At 42.0% G+C, this 17,233-nt stretch overlaps 1 long non-coding RNA gene across 1 annotated transcript; it reads left to right on the top strand.

Annotated features, from left to right (window-relative positions):
• The first annotated feature begins 330 nt into the window (after positions 1-330).
• Positions 331-16,442, top strand: LOC123266374. The gene is made up of 3 exons (XR_006509759.1): positions 331-355; positions 917-921; positions 16,335-16,442. It is a non-coding gene; the product is annotated as an uncharacterized LOC123266374 (long non-coding RNA).
• Positions 16,443-17,233: the final 791 nt, after the last annotated feature.

Below are 17,233 nucleotides of genomic sequence, written 5' to 3'. Positions count from 1 at the left end.
AGTATTGAGGAATATTGTTAATTAAAATTAAGTGAGTTATTTTAAATATTGTTATTAGAAATAGTGTGATAATTGGGTAAATTGTTTCATTAAAAAGTGTGTGTGTGTGGCAATAATTTACATTATATACTCTTCGTTCACGGGCTGTCGAGGAGGTTAGTATTAGCAGGTTGTTGATTAGTTTCATGGTATCCTCCTCTGTCCTAGTCGACTTCAGGTTCCTTAGTCCCGTGGTGAAGGTCCGGGCGACAGCGAAAGGGCTAAGGACGGTTTGAACCTTTGGCAGGGGTCCAGACGACCACCCAAGTTCAGATCTAGAGTCAGAGCGTGAGGGTCCGGTGGACAGCGCGATTTAGTTAGAGACTGCAGTATAGACGCTCCATATGAGGGTACTGTCAGAATTAAGACATTTTTGATAGAAACTGCAGTATAGACGCTTCATATGAGGGTAAGTTAAGACTTTTGATATTTTATAAGAGTGTGTGTGTGCGAGATAATATTCAAGACTATTGCAAAGGTAGTTGAATAAATTTGGAGTTAAATTTAAAATTAATTGTTGTTATTTCTGTCAGCCTAATTATAATCTCACTCGACCCTTAGATATCTCCCATTACTTGGACCGGTTCTGGGCACCGTGACAAAAATTCCAGTGGCGCCCTTAAATTTTAAAAATTAAAAAAGGGGCGACATAGTAGCAGGAACCTACCGTTACAACTTATCTTTTATATCTAACCTTTATGTTCATTTTTATGACCATTTTTATTTATTATTTATAATTGTAACCCAAATTTGTAAACTTATTAACTGGTTTGTCTCAATAAATTCAATTAACAGAATTATACTCTTTTACTTTGAATTAAATTAAACACTTAAATAAAAGATCTTTATTACAAATAGGATTTCAGTTAAACAATAGAATAGGTTACTCGTGACCGAAGTCAGCAGGAGTCCATCATCCTTACTCTCTCTAAGTTAATCCTTAGAGATAACGTTCGAGCTTGTGTACCGCTCCACACTCCAACGCAATTTTTAATTTAGCTCCCGAACGGACAAAGTGACAACGTTCGGATATTTGAGATTTCTATTTCATAGTCCTTACGCCCTTCATTCACTCCGTTCGTGAAACTACCAACACGTTTTCTACAGAAGTCCTCACAGACTTGCGTTCCACCGAAAGAAGAAGAGCAAATATCAGAAGATAGAAGGAAGGAAGTTAACACCTTAGCCACCAAAAGTAAGAGCAGTAGCTAGATCCTCCTCTCACGAAGTAATGCCTGACGGCGGTTTCCATGAGAGAGTAGAGGAAAGAAGAAAAGGGGTTTAGGGTTTAGTGAGTAGGGGCGTTAGCGTCGAGTTTTAGTATGACGCTGCGCCGAGTCGCCACATATCCAGGTCAAACAGCTATGCCTGGAATCCGCAAAAAGGATCCCCCCCCCCCTTAAAAACAAAAACACACACACACACACATATGAAATAAACATTGAATGTCTGTAGGTACTGGAAGCGGTGATGATAAATCGATTGGTGAAAAGGACGATAATGTGGAAGAAGTGCATCTGTCATCTAATTTGCAGTCACATGTTCCTCCTGTCACTTTTAGTGATCAACAAAATGCGGGGGAAAGTACTTCTCAATCAGGAGGTAATAAAACTGATACACTGGAATCAGAGACTAATAAAAACAAGGAGAATGGAACTCCTTGGGAGTTAGATGCTGAAGGTCTTCGCATTTTTGGAGCAGAACCTATTGAGGAGAAGCCTGAATTAATTCTGCATTCTAGCGTTGCAAATCGCTGGAAAAAATATCTTTCTGAGGGTATTAAGAAAGAGATTAAGGAGTCATTATTGGAAAAGTATCCCAGGAAGGAAAAATTTTGTTTGAACCCCTATTGTACACCTAGTACAATTATTACATACACACACTCACCCACACACACACACATATTCTCATTATACACGACTGTATCTATCTTCGAGGAGTTTTTTTCCAGTCATTGCTAGAGTTTTCTCCCATTGGGGAATGAATTATTTCTAATTATTCACCCCCAACACCGAGTGTTTTATTATAGATTCAAAAATTCCTGATCCTAATTCCTGAACAATTTAGAAAATTAAACAATTACGGAAAATCTCCTTCTTGGAGAGTTTATGACAAAACAGTTTAAAATACCTTTAAATTTGAATATTACTGACAGTCCAGTTTGTAATATATCTAAAAATACTTACAAAGCCGAGCTTCTTCAGAAAACTTGCCTTTTGTATAGGATGAATGCACGATGGCTAATAAAAAAGCTATTGAAGCTGTTAATAGAACGTTACAGAATTTAAGAGACACTACTTCGGTAATGGGTAGAATAACATTTTAGTTTTCTGGTGATTTTCGTCAAACATTACCAGTAATAACAGGAGGTACAATCTTACATATGGAATGAAATTAAAAAATTGTCATTATCAATTAACATTCGAACAATTAACAACTGAATACTCATCACTTAAAAAATTAAATTGTAATTTGTTGTTTTAATTTTTATGTGAAACCAAATTTATATATGTAATAAATAAAAATTAGTCAATAACTATAAATTACTATTAGAATCAAGAATAATCAGTGAAGCGGGCAAGTAACAGCTATGTTTAATATTTATAAATTTATATTAGACTAGCGAACCCAGCCCGCTTCGCTGGGCTAAATCTCACTTTAGTCTTCATCTTCATCTTCATTCTCTTCCACTCTTTTTTCTTGCGGGAGAAAATTCTCACCTACACAGATGTACATGTTGATTGATACAACATCTACTTTTTTATTTATATATAAGCATATCGGACATCTCAATATCAGCGTTTAAAGTACGATGCAAGGCTTGAGCGTTGTAAATGTGAATAATCTGAAAATTTTATCAATAAAAACAAAGAAGAGATAATTTTTTTTTAATTGTTAACTCTGATTATGAACTTGTAATTAATTTAACTCATATTCTACCTGATGTTCATGAAATTTTAGAATGAACAGATCCGAATACTCCCTCAACATCATCAAGTAGTTCACATTATTGATATTATTTATTCGTGTGATTATTTTATGTTTGTTGACAGATGAACGATGTGAAGTTAGTTGATTTACTTTTTGAATGGATTTTATTTTTTAGTCTATACATTGCAGTGCTATCTGGTGGTGGTTTGCGTCAATGGGAATAGCATAATCGTTTTCTTTTTTTTACAGTGAAACTGTTTTTGTTAGGATTTCAGTAATTTTTGTAATTATAATAAAAATTTACAATTGGTACCAACTTGAATCTCGCGTTGGCTGCATTTTTTATAGCAAACTATCCCCTTGAAGCTACAGTTTATGTCAAAATAATTCCAGCGCACCCTGGCGGGTGTGGATGCAAGCTGTAAAATGTATTTTTTAACTGAAGTTTCCCATCTATTGGAGGATTACCATGCATTCTCGAATTATTTAGTCTGTGGCATGTCACTTTTTACATCGAAAAAAAGTCAGGATCGAAATTTTTGAGCTTGCTATAGTTTGTGCTGATAAAATTTAATAATTTCAAGTAAATTAATTGTTATAATTAAAAATAATTAATAAATATCAGTAAAATAAAGTATGAATTACTGTTATAATATAAAATTTAGGAACAAGAAGTACCGCAAAATTAAATAAAATTTTGCAACCTCGAAATACCGTTCTGCTTACAGTAAACACACTCGGTAGTCTGGCGCTCCGTTTACGACGGATTTGAACAAAACTTGGCGTCAGATTCTACCGAATCTGTGAATCACTGTTCGATTACTTTCACGATCGCATGTGAAAAAAAACCAAGGGCGTCATGTGGTGATACCACATAAAATTAATAATACTTGATCGACTGAGATCGGTAATTTTCGGCTGATGCCAGGCCAGCTAAGGGCCTCGTATGAACTACGAGCGAAAGATGACGATTGACTGATAGCCGGGAGACCGACAATACGCATTGTTTAGTTTTTCGTTAATTCTACTTTTGTGTATTACCTAGAATACTCTTGTTACTTTAATATTAAATAAAATCATTGTTGAAGCAACCAAATAAATTAGTGTCATTTAATATTTAGTTTATAAAATATACTTCAGCACTAAATATATCATAAATTTTGAAACTGCGTGGAATAATGCAAACAGCGTGAAAATCGGTTCATTCATTCAGAAATTATTGCGGTTTGAAAATTAAGAAAAAACTGCTTTATTAAACTTCTATCAGATTTTTGAGCTCGAAGAGCTCAAAAGCTTAGAACAGCTACCTCTATGAGCTCGGATAGCTCAAAATAACACGTAAATGATATTTTTGAGCTCGAAGAGCTTAAAAACGTCATAAAAGCAATTTTAAGAGCTTATTTATGGAATTAGCGGAAAGTTGCAGGGGTGGCCTTTAAGGTCAACCATTTTCCAGATTTTTAACTTCCCGCTAAGAAAATCGAAGATTTTTAAAAATCGGTAAGATTGTTTTCACCCCGTTTTGCAAAAATCGAGTTTTCATCAGATCTCGGCGTTTTAAGGTCTCAGAAAGCTTCCCTGACTATCCCCGCGATGGTGTCTGTATGTATGTATGTATGTATGTATGTATGTATGTATGTTTTTTTTTTTTTTTTAAACCGCCGTTAGGCATTACTTAGTGAGGGGAGGATCTAGTTACTGCTCTTTCTTCTGGTAGCTAAGGTGTTATTTTACCTTTCTTCTAGTTGTTGTCATTTGCTCTTCTTGTTTTGATGAAACGCAAGTCTATAAGGACTTCTGTTGCAAATGTGTTGATGGCGTTCCAGGAGGCTCTTGATGACAAAATTGCTTCTACTATTGTCTCTGGTTGGATTTTCTTCTTTAGGATCATCTCCAGCTCATCTCGCTGTGAGTAAAATCGTGGGCACTCAAAGAAAACGTGCTCCGCGTCTTCATTGATTCCTGGGCAGGACGGGCACTCCGGTGAATCATCATGCTTGAAGCGGTGAAGATACGTCCGAAAACATCCATGTCCTGACAACAACTGCGTCAGATAGTGATTGACCTCGCCATGACTTCGGTTTAGCCAAACGTCGATCTTCGGTATGAGACGGTGTGTCCATCTCCCTGTTGTCGCGGCGTCCCACTGCGATTGCCATCGTGCGATGCTGTTCTGCCGTTCTTCAGCTCTGAGTTCCTCGGCACTTTGTGTGGTTGTCCTCTTTCGTTGGTAAAGGTTCCGTCTTTCCTCAGCTAGGACTCTGAGCGGCAAAGTTCCGGAAATGACACACACTGCTTCCTCTGATATTGTTCGAAAGGCGCTTGCAACTCGTAGGGAACTCATACGATATATTAGTCCAGCTTTTCTCCATGAATCTTGAAACTCTAGTGCGTCAGCCCAAATGGATATTCCGTAGGTGAGCACCGATGTGACTACTGATGACAATAGTAGCCTCCTGCTCTGCTTTAGGCTTCCGACGTTCGGCATCAATCGTGCGAGACTCGCTCTCACTACTGACGCTTTCGTACAGACGTGTTCCACTTGCTGCTTGAAGCTGAGTCGGGCATCAAGCATCACTCCCAGATATCGTATATGAGGTTGTGATGTGATTTCTCGGTCACCGACTTTTAGCTTAATTGTTTCAACTTCTTTTCGGCTGGTAATAAGCACTGCTTCGGTCTTCTGCTTGGCCAGTTGTAGGTTCACTGTATCCATCCACTGGTTGATCTTCTCAAAAGTGATGTCAAACAGATGTTGAATCTCGTCGAGGTGTTTGGCGACGATCACTGCGCCAACATCATCCGCATACGCTACCAGTTTGACACATCTTGGAAGCTTCAGTCTCAGGAGCCCGTCATACACGATATTCCACAGAAGTGGACCAGGAACAGAGCCCTGTGGCACACCAACGGTTATATCATACTCTTTCGGACCATTCTTTGTATCGTATTTCAGCACTCTATCTGTAAAATAGCTAATCACTAGTCTTCGAAGATATGTTGGCACGTTCTTCTCGTCGAGAGCTTGCATGATGCAGTCCCAATTAGCGGAATTGAAAGCATTTTTGATGTCCAAGGCAGCCACCAGGCAGTACTTCTTCTTTCCACCCTTCCATCTAGCTCCTGCGATTGCCTCTTTGGCCGTATTAACAACCAAGTTGATCGCGTCCAGGGTTAATCGTCCTTTCCGGAATCCATACTGGTTGTCTGTCAAGAGTGGGTCGACTACTGCATCTATTCGCTGATGGATGATACGCTCAAATATCTTACCCGCCGTATCTAGCATGCAGAATGGTCGGTAAGATGACAGTTTTTCTGGCGGTTTCTTTCCTTTAGGTAAAAGTACTAACCGTCGCTGTTTTCACTTACGAGGAAAAGTCCCCTCCTTGAGGCATGCGTTGTAAGCGTCTAGAAATAATGTTGGTGCTGCCTTTATGATGCTTTTCAAGGCTATATTAGGGATTCCGTCCAATCCCAGCGCTTTATTATTTCCTACCCGATTACAGGCCTCCAACAATTCTTCTTCAGTGACAGGTGGAATGTCGTCCAGTTCATCTTGCGTTGACTGATAATTGAGACTGTGTTGCTGTGAAAACAGCGCAGTGACGATTTTCTGAAGGAGTTGGGGACACGTAGGTGACGGCATTTGTTGTTTCTTCAGGTTCGTCATGACCACCTTATACGGCCGACCCCACACGTCTTTGTCGACCTCGTATATGAGCTCTTTCCAGCATCTTCCTTTGCTCTCTTTTATGGCCTTATTAAGTTCACGACGAGCTTTTTTGTACTCTGCGATCAGCACTGCAGAGTTATGTCATTGATAGCCACGCTGAGATATTCTTCTCTTTCGATGACACTCTTTACGAAGGTTGCTGATATGATCATTCCACCAGTGTACCACAGGTCTTGAATTCATAACACGTTTGCGAGGCATACTGGCATCACAAGCTTGTGTTACTCGCATCATCAGGGCCTTGGTATGTTCTTCTGCACATCCAGTCTCTATCGGATCACTATCGAGGGCTGTTAGCAATACTTCTGGGTCAAGAGATTTCACCTTCCAACCGACGGTGTTAAATTGCTTGATAGGCCCCCTGAGGTTCTGGTCGTTTGACGTTTCCCAGAGTATCGCATGATGGTCACTGGCAGTGTAGATGTCCAGTACCTTCCAGTTAGTGTTACCTTTAGCAAGGCTGGTACTGATAAAAGTGAAGTCTACAATCGAGCTTGCGTCACCTTTGGTGTAGGTCGGCGTGTCACCACTGTTGAGCAAGACTACATCTAGTGTAGAAAGAGCTTCTAGCAGCTCTCTTCCTCGTGCATTAGTCTGCTTACTGCCCCAGTCCACTGCCCAGGCATTAAAGTCCCCGGCTATCACCACTGGATGATGTTGCTTCGCGTCCTCGTCCAGTCGATCCAAGAAGTCAGTAAACTCAGCAATTGAGAGGCTAGGAGGTGCGTAGCAGCTGTAAAAACGGATGCCATGAACTGATGCTGCTACAAAGCCAGCGCTGCCATTGGTAGCTACACTCTGGAAAGGGAGCTTACCACAAGCCCAGATCACAGCTTTCGTGGTGATATTCGTCTCCCAAGGTTGTCCAGCTAAATGTTTATATGGCTCCGATAAAAGCACAACGTCGGGCTTTAATTCCCGTACTGTCTGCATAAGCAGGTCATGCGCAGCTTCGCAGTGATTGATGTTAAGCTGCAGTATCCTCATGTTCGTTTATTTGTCAGCTTCTGGAGTGCTTCTTGGAAGACTGGGCATCGGCCAGAACCAGACCGGTGAGCAGTGTCCTGAGAGCCAGGTTTTTCCGCACATAACGCACATTTCACTTTACTTGGGCATTGAGCAGCTTGATGGCCTGTTTGCCCACATTTGATGCAAAGCCCAGATCGGTCGACTTTGCTTTTACATTGGGCAGTAGTATGCCCAAAGTGCCAGCACTTATAGCATCGTAGTGGTGTCTTAACTGCTCTGACACGGCAATTTACCCAGCCAATCCTTATTTTGCCTGTCTTTCCGAATATCTTCTGCACTATTGCTGCTGGCAATCGTACCGAAGCAGTTTAAGTACCTCTGTAGGTCGGACGAATTTTAATGACATCTTCAGGTATTTCGTAGTCATTTCCAGCTGCCTCTTGTAAGGCCTTCAGGACATCGTCTTTAGTTGTTTCGTCGTCAATGTCCCGGATTTCAAGCTGTTCCTCTGGGCCTTTACAGATGACTTGCGCTTCTTCTTTAAGGATGCTCCTGATGGTCTTCAGCAAAGCTTGTCCTTTGTCTGCGGTCTTTCTGGAAAGCGTAATAAGCATATTCCCATCATTCGTCTTTTGAACCTTGTCAACGACGTCACGGGTCTGATCTGGTGGGACATTTTTTTTAATACGACGCAGTATTTCGGCATATTTTGCCTTCTCAACGGGTCGAATAATTAAGGCATCTGGTTTGGTGAATTTTTGCGGTTTTTTCCGCTTAGGCTCCGGCCGAGATTTGTTCACCGGTTGTTTTGGTAACCGCTCTCTCGCTTGCTCTTTCTTGGATTGGACCTTCTGCCATTCAGTCACCTCTTTTTTTTCGGCGTTCTGCACTGCCGTGTTTTTCGGAGGGCTTGATTTCAGGTCCTTTTTCTTCACAACTTGGCTGGTCGTTGGGTCGGGAGAAGATCGATCTTTTCTCTTAGTTGACTTGCTGCTAGTTCTGCTTCTGTCTTCTGCGACTGATTCACCGTCACCTTCGGCTCCAATGTCCATTACTTCTTCATTCACGACAGTTGCTTGAATGCTTCTCTCCGGTGTAGTGCGAGAAGTGCGTCGTACTGTTAAAAGCCATTCTTCATCAAGTTTCTTGAATCTCTGGAGGGCATTGGCTACGCTGGTCGTCTTGGTCTTAATCTCCTTGTGGATATTGACCTTAGGTTGGACGAGGTCATTTAGCTCACTGGTCAGCTTTTCAAGGCGTTCCAACGCTTGCGACCGCTTCATTTCAGCGCTTGCTTCAATCGCTGCTTGTTGGGCATGAGGCCCGTTTTCATTATTGTTGTTTTCCTGAATTTTACTCATACCTTTAAATTCACCAGCGCATCGTACGGAGTGGAGCGGGTTGTCATAACTAGGAACGGGTGTACCCTCGGAGATAGTACTCCTACCCCAGTTTCCTGAGGCCTAGCCGTCACTTAGCCAGTCCCGGAATACACGGACGGACTAGACTCGCTCGGAGCGGTGAAGATTCCGATCTCTAACACTCACTGCGTACTTCCTGATCAAGGCCCGAAGTGGCTGGCTCCTGATCCACTGCTGCAACTTACACCTCGGCAGAGCAAGCTCACATCAGCCGTGACCTGCATCGTCGGAAACTTCGACACGAGGTTCCGGTCACTCCCACTGGGTCACAGCAGGAAACGATCGTCTTGTTAGGTCAGTTAGTGTGACCAACCCATTAAAGGGGAGTTTTGTCCACGGGAACGTATTTTATTTGGCTCCTACCCTCTGTACCAGGTACAACGAGCGTTCTCCCATCTGCTACGAGAAGACGCGCCTGGTAGCAGTTTCTCCTCTGCCCCAAGTGTATGTATGTAGGTATGTATGTATGTATGTATGTATGTACGTTTTTTTTTTTTTTTTTCCTTAAGAGAGGGAATCCTTTTTACGGATTCTAGGCATAGCTGTTTGGCCTAGATATGTGGCGACTCGACGCAGCGTCATACTAAAACTCGACGCTGATGCCCCTACCCACTAAACCCTAAACCACTTTCTCTTCTATCCTCTGATCCCGAATGGTACCGGCGTAAGGCATTTCTTTGCGGGGGGAGGAATTAGCTGCCGCTCTTCCTTCTGGTGGCTAAGATGTTATTTCTTCCTTCTAGATTCGGTCTTTCGCTCTTTTCCTCTCAATGGATCGCAACTCTGTAAGCACTTCTGTAGCAAAAGTGCTTGTGGCGTTCCAGGCAGCTCCTGACGACAACATTGCTTCTACTATTGACTCTGGTTGGGTTCTCTTTTTCAGAATCTTCTCTAACTTATTGCGCTGTTAGTTGAAACGTGGACACACAAAGAAAACATGCTCCGCATCTTCATTGACCCCTGGACAGGACGAGCACTCTGGGGTATCATCATGCTTAAAGCGGTGCAGATACTTCTGGTAACATCCGTGTCCTGATAACATCTGCGTTAAATAATAGTTGATCTCACCGTGACTCCGGTTGAACCACACATCAATCCGAGGTATGAGAGGGTACGTCCACCGACCTTTTTCTGCAGCATTCTACTCCTGTTGCCATCTTGCAATGCTGTGTTGCCGTTCTTCCCTTCTAAGTTCTTCAGGGCTCAGTGTGGTTGACCTTTTTCGTTGATATAGGTTCCGTCTTTTCTCAGCTAGGACTCTGAGAGGCAGAGTACCGGAAATAACACACACTGCTCCCTCTGATATTGTGCGGAAGGCGCTAGCTACTCGTAAGGCACTCAGTCAATATACTGGTCCAGCCTTTCTCCATGATTCTTGCGTCTTTAGTGCGTCGGCCCAAATGGATATTTCGTAGGTGAGCACCGATGTGACTACTAATGACAATAATAGCCTCCTGCTTTGCTTTGGGCCTCTGACGTTCGGCATCAGTCGTGCGAGACTAGCCCTCACTACTGACGCTTTGGCACAGATATGTTCCACTTGCTGCTTTCAGTTGAGTCGGGCATCAAGCATCACTCCCAAAAATCGGATATAAGGTTGTGATGTGATTTCTTGTTCGCCGACTTTCAGCTTGATGGTCTCTACCACTTTTCTGCTCGTAATAAGCACTGCCTTAGTCTTGTGTTGCGCCAGTTGCAGGTTCACTGCGTCCATCCACCGGTTAACGCACTCAAAAGTGAGATCGAACATATTGTTTATCTTGTGAAGGTAGTTGGCAACGATCACTACGGCTACGTCATCTGCATATGCTACGAGTTTGACGTTTCTTGGCAGAGTTAGTCTTAATAGACCGTCATACATAATATTTCACAGGAGCGGGCCTAGAACTGAACTTTGTGGTACCCCTCCAGTAATATCATACTCCCTCGGACCGTTCTTCGTGTCATACTTCAGGACCCTGTTTTCAAAGTAGCTTGCTACGATTTTAAGAAGTTATTCTGGTACATTCTTCTCTTGGAGGGCCTGCATGATGCATTCCCAATTGGCGGAGTTGAAGGCGTTTCTGATGTCTAGAGTCACCACCAGGCAATACTTCTTCGTTCCACCCTTCCATCTGGTTCCTGCGATTGCTTCCTTGGCCGTATCAACAACCAGTTTAATTGCGTCCAGGGTAGATGGTCCTTTCCGAAATCTATACTGATTGCCTGCCAGGAGTGGGTCGACTACTGCTTCAGTTCGCTGGTGAATTATGCGTTCAAATATCCTACCCGCTGTATCTAGCATGCGAAGTGGGCGGTAAGATGACGGTTCATCCGGTGGCTTTTTCCCTTTAGGAAGCAGCACTAACCGTTGCTGTTTCCACTTTCGAGGAAAAATCCCTTCTTTGAGGCAGGTGGTGTAAACATCCAGGAATAATGCCGGTTCTGCCTTCATAGCTGTTTTTAAGGCAATATTAGGGATTCCGTGTAATACTGGTGCTTTATTATTCCCTACGCGGTTGCAAGCCTCCGTCAGTTCTTCTTTCGTGAAAGGTGGAATGTCCTCCAGTTTGCCTTGAGCTAACTGGTAATGAAGCTCGCGTTGCTGCGGAAACAGCGCGGTAACGATTCTCTGCAGAAGTTGTGGGCAAGTGGGTGCCAGCATTTGTTTGACTTTGAGGTGAGTCATGACCACCTTTTACGGTCTACCCCACAGGTCTTTGTCCACCTCGTTGATAAGCTATTTCCAGCATTGCCTCTTACTATCCTTGATGGCTTTGTTCAATGATCGACGGGCTTTTTTGTACTCGGCGACCAGCTCCAAAGAATGCTGATGTGGTCGTTCCACCAGTGTACTGCCGGGCGTTGGCTTATGCTGCGTTTCCGGACCATACTTGTGTCACAGACCTGGACAACTTTTTTCATCAGGTCATAATACACATTTCGCTGGGTTTTTGCATTCAGCAATCTTGTGTCCCTCTTGTCCGCACCTAATACATAGCTTAGACCGATCCACATTGCTCTTGCACTGGGATCCATGGTGTCCAAAGTGCCAGCACTCGAAAAATTGGATTGGTCTCCTCGTAACTCTGATTCGGCAGTTGGACCAGCCGATCCGGACTTTACCGCTTCCTGCCAATATCTTCCGCGCTGCAGCTGCTGCTAGTGTCACAACAGCTGTCTGAGTACCTCTGTAGGCCTTACGAATCTTAATTGTCCCTAGTGGTATCTCGCAGGTTTCTCCGATTACCGTTCTCAAGGCGGCCTGAATATCCTCCTTGGTTGTGGTATCGTCAAGATCTCGGATTTCAACGTCTTCCTGTGGTCCTTTGCAGATTATCTTCGCGTCTTCTTGGAGGATGCCCGCGATGGTCTTCTGTAAGGCTTGGCCTCGGTCAGTGCTCTTCCTCGAAAGCGTAATCAGCTAGCTCCCGGTCCTAGTTCTTCGGATCTTATCCACTGTAGTACGGACCTGTTCGTCAGGGACGTCCTGCTTTATTCGCTTCAGTATCTCAGCATACTTTGCCGTCTCTGCAGTGCGTCCGGCCTGATCCATTTGCGCGGTTTTTTCCGCTTAGGCTCTGGCCTGGGCTCCTTCGGCGGTTGCTTCTGGAGCTTTTCTTTTGCTTGCTCTCTCTTGGACTTCCTTGACTGGACTTTTTGCCATTCATCCACCTCCTTTTTTCCGCCGTTCTGTGTTACCGCGTTTTTCGGAGGACTTGGTTTAAGGTCCTTCTTATTCTTAGTATGGCTGGTCATTGAGTCTGGGGAATTTCGCTCATTCCTTTTTCCAGGCCTGATATCAGTTCCAGTTTCCTCTCCGTCTTCGACAACTGACTCGACGTCACCCTCGCCACCTGTATCCATCTCTTCGACAAACATGTCAGCTTTTGCAGATGAAACCACTGTCGCCTTCGTCTTCATCACGACATTACCGTGTTGCTGTTGGATGTCCTGCTCTTCCTTTTAGTGGCTAAGGTGTTAACTACCTTCCTTCTATCTTCTGATATTTGCTCTTCTTCTTTCGGTGGAACGCAAGTCTTTGAGGACTTCTGTTGCAAACGGGTTGGTAGCGTTCCAGGCAGCTTCTGATGATAACATTGCTTCCACTAGTGAATCTGGTTGCATTCTCTGGTTCAGGATCCTCTCCAACTCTTTACGCTATGGATCGAAACGAGGACATACAAAGAAGACGTGCTCCGCATCTTCAGCAACTCCTGGGCAGGACGGGCACTCCGAAGAGTCATCGTGCTTAAAGCGGTGTAGATACTCTCGAAAACACCCGTGTCCCGACAACATCTGCGTAAGATAGTAATTGACCTCGCCGTGATTCCGGTTAAGCCAAATGGCGATCTGAGGTATGAGGCAATGCGTCCACCTTCCCTTCTCTGCAGCATGCCATTGTAGTTGCCTTCGGCCTATGCTGTTCTGCCGTTCTTCAATTCCAAGTTCTTCAGGGCTCAGTGCAGTTGACCTTTTTCGTTGCTAAAGTGCCCGTCTTTCCTCTGCTAGAACTCTCAGAAGTAGGGTTCTGACAATGACGCACACTGCTTCTTCTGATATTGTGTGGAAAGCACTAGCTATTCGTAGGGCACTCAGTCGATATACTGGTCCAGCTTTTTTCCATGACTCTTGAGTTTCCAGTGTATCAGCCCAAATGGATATTCCGTAAGTGAGCACTGATGTGACTACTGATGTCAATAGTAGCCTCCTGCTCTGCATTGGGCCTCCGATGTTAGGCATCAGCCGTGCAAGACTAGTCCTGACTACTGACGCTTTGGCACTGACGTGTTTTTACCTGCTGCTTGAAATTGAGTCGGGCATCCAGCATCACTCCCAGATAACGGATAAATGGTTGTGATGTGATTTCTTGTTCTCCGACTCTCAACTTGATAGTTTGTAACCGAGTACACGGGGCCTTCTTTATCCAGAGAAGGTCTCCAATCCGGGCTAGTCATTAATCGACTGATTCCCCAGAGCGCTGTGCTCCGAAGTACTCGCGCCTCTAGCTATAAGTTAGTGAGTAATTCCCCAAAGGGGAAGCGCTGGCGCGGAGAGTGATTGGGAAGAGAGCAAAGGAAGAAAGAAACTCACCAACAAGATTCAGAAGATTCATTTTGACCGAACAGTCCAGCCAAGTAGACACGCAAAAAGTAATAAACAGCTATCCCAGGTAATTATTTTATTTCGCTTGACTCTTGTGGAACGAAGCGATAAAACTTTATTAATTACTGCTTGCTAGGCCTTTTTGTCAGCTTGCATTAGTTAATTTAATTTGTAATAAGTACTAATGCCGATTTGCAGTTACAGGTAAAATATTTGCTGGGGAGTACGTGACGCGACGCGGTGACCAAGGCTTTGCCGCCAGACCAAGTAACTACTCACCGAGGAGATTTTAGTACCAGCATCGAGACGAGGAGTTTGCAGCTCGACGAGGGAGTGCACAATTAAAATCATAATAACTGCAGGTACAAATATTATGCCTAAATAATCTCTCGGTGGTGCGGCCTCAGCCAGGCACTCAAGTCGGCTGAAGGTCATCACCATTTCGCGTTCGGTCACAATCATTAGTTTAAGAATTGAGTCATTAGAATTTACTTAAAACATTGTATAGAATTTATTAATCAGAAATCTTTAGAATGTCATTAAGAATTTAGTCATTATAGTTTACGTAAAATATTATTTGGAATTTATTTATTAGAATTTACTTAAAATAATATTTGGAATAAATTTAAGAATAATCGAGACAAGTCCAAAATCAAAACCAGAATAAAATTAAGAATGAAATTTAAGAACAAGTCAGAAATAAAAGTACTAAATGTTTAATTAATGGAACTAGGAATTATTTCAGTTCATTAATTCACTACGTAGGCAGAGTTTGGATCGACTTTACTAGGAATAATTTCGGTTGATCAATTCATGACTTCGGTGCCATGTAAAACAAATTGTCTTTGGTAATTGAGTTTAAGTGAATTTATCTAATTAATTGCATAAAGTAAAATCTGTAAAACGTTTTAAAGAAGTTTGAGTAAAATTATTTAAAGTTAAATTAATTTAAATCAGTAAAATAAATTATAATAAAAATTTAATTGCTCAAAATAAAATTTGTTTGTAATAAAATTAGAATCAGTCAAAATCACTAAAATTGTTAATGTAAATTATTTATTTGAAAGTAGAAAATAAAACTGGTAAAAATTCGTCAGAAAAAAAATTACACCAAAAACTTGCGACAGAGACGCAAGACCGAGCAAGAGCGTCAGCCATCTTGTCCCGCGCGAAGCGCTGAGTAGAGGACACTCAAGGTCGAGACTAAAATCTTACTGTGTTGCTAGGCAGAATATAATCCTCAAATAAAATAAAATAAATGCTAAGTTTTTCAACCAAACACAATAGAAAGTAAAATGAAATAATTTAGGTAAAATAAAACTCGGTTATTCAAGGACAAGTAAAATAGTTTAGTCAAAATGAATCAAACAAAATCAATTGATGAATTTTTAGTTAATAAAAATTGAGTTCTTAATTAAATAAATAATTCTTAAATTCTGGGAAAATAATTCGGACTAAAATTATAAACGACCTAATAAAATATTTAATAAATTCTGGTAAAATAAATTAAGTAAATTTAATGTTAAAACTTGGAAAAATTAATTTGTAAAATCTCGGAAGTAACCAAACATTGTTGGCAGATTATTAAGACCTCTTTCAATAGATTTTAATCTATTAATTCAAGATACGAAGACCTCTTGTAATTAAATATTTATTGTTGTATTATTAAGACTACGGCGATAAATTAGTTAAGGATTTTAATTTGAAATTTGGAATTAGGATGTATAATTGAGTTGGGATGAATGGGAGAGTAATTTTAGGAAATAAATATATAAATTTTAATCTGTAAAATCTGGAGAAATATTTAGTGAGTTTGGAAATTTAAATAATAGTGTGGGTGGGTAGTATTGAGTATTGTAGTGTTGCCTAGGGATTCATGGTATCCTCCTTTGCTTCCTGGGCACACTTAGAGTCCTTTGCATAGACGCCCAGGTGGGGGTGCAATAGGCGTAAGTTGGAAAATTAAATATTGTGGGTGTGTGTGGAAAAATATTATTGCAGTGTAGCCTAGGGATTCATGGTATCCTCCTCTGCTTCCTAGGCGCACTTAGAAGCCGTTGTATAGACGCCGGATTTGGGGTACAACGGTAGTAAGCTAGAAACCGCGGTATAGACGCTCCATATGAGGGTACTGTCAGGAATAGTAACTATGATAGAAACCGCGGTATAGACGCTCCATATGAGGGTACTGTCGGGAATAGAAACTATGATAGAATCCGCGATATAGACGCTCCATAAGAGGGTATCGTCGGGATTAAGTTTATTTGATATTTTGTAAGGGGGTTTTATTGTATATTAAAAGTTGGTTAAATAGAATAAATTGTAAAAATGAATTTCTTTTAATAATCTCTGTATCCTTCTTAATGATCTCTCACGAGCTTGAGTCTTCACTTCATGTTCTTGTCCAGTTTCTAGATACTGTGCGAAAAATCCAGTGGCGCCCTAAATAAATTTTAGGGCGACCAAGAGAGCGGTATATCTCCGTTTCAAGTTTTTACCGTTTTTCTACTGCTGATGAGCACTGCCTCTGTTTTATGCTTGGCTAGTTGCAAGTTCACCATGTCCATCTACAAATTAACTCGTCTGAATGTCATATCAAATGGCATTTCTATCTCTTCGAGGTGCTTTGCAACGATCACGACAGCTACGTCATCCGCATATACTACAAGTTTGACTCCCGTGGGCAATGCTATTCTTAGGAGGCTATCATACATGATGTTCTATAGCAGAGGACCTAAGACTGATCCCTGTGGCACTCCCTCGGTGATTTCGTACACTTCCGTACCGTTCTTCGTGTCATATTTCAGGACCTTATTCGTGAAGTAGTTCGCTACCATTCTGCGAAGGTATCCTGATACGGTTTTTTCTTCTAGAGCCCGCATAACGCAGTCCCAGTTAGCGGAGTTGAAAGCATTCTTCATGTCCAAAGCAGCCACCAAGCAGTATTTCTTCTTTCTACCCTTCCATCTCGTTCCGGCGATTGCATCCTTGGCTGTATCAACAACCAATTTGATCGCATCCAGAGTTGACCGTCCTTTTCGGAAACCAAACTGGT

This window comes from Cotesia glomerata, linkage group LG5 (assembly GCF_020080835.1).
Source record: "Cotesia glomerata isolate CgM1 linkage group LG5, MPM_Cglom_v2.3, whole genome shotgun sequence".
Lineage (NCBI taxonomy): Eukaryota > Metazoa > Arthropoda > Insecta > Hymenoptera > Braconidae > Cotesia > Cotesia glomerata.
The sequence above is the reverse complement of the archived record's forward strand: the minus strand, read 5'-3'. Positions and strand labels throughout refer to the sequence as shown.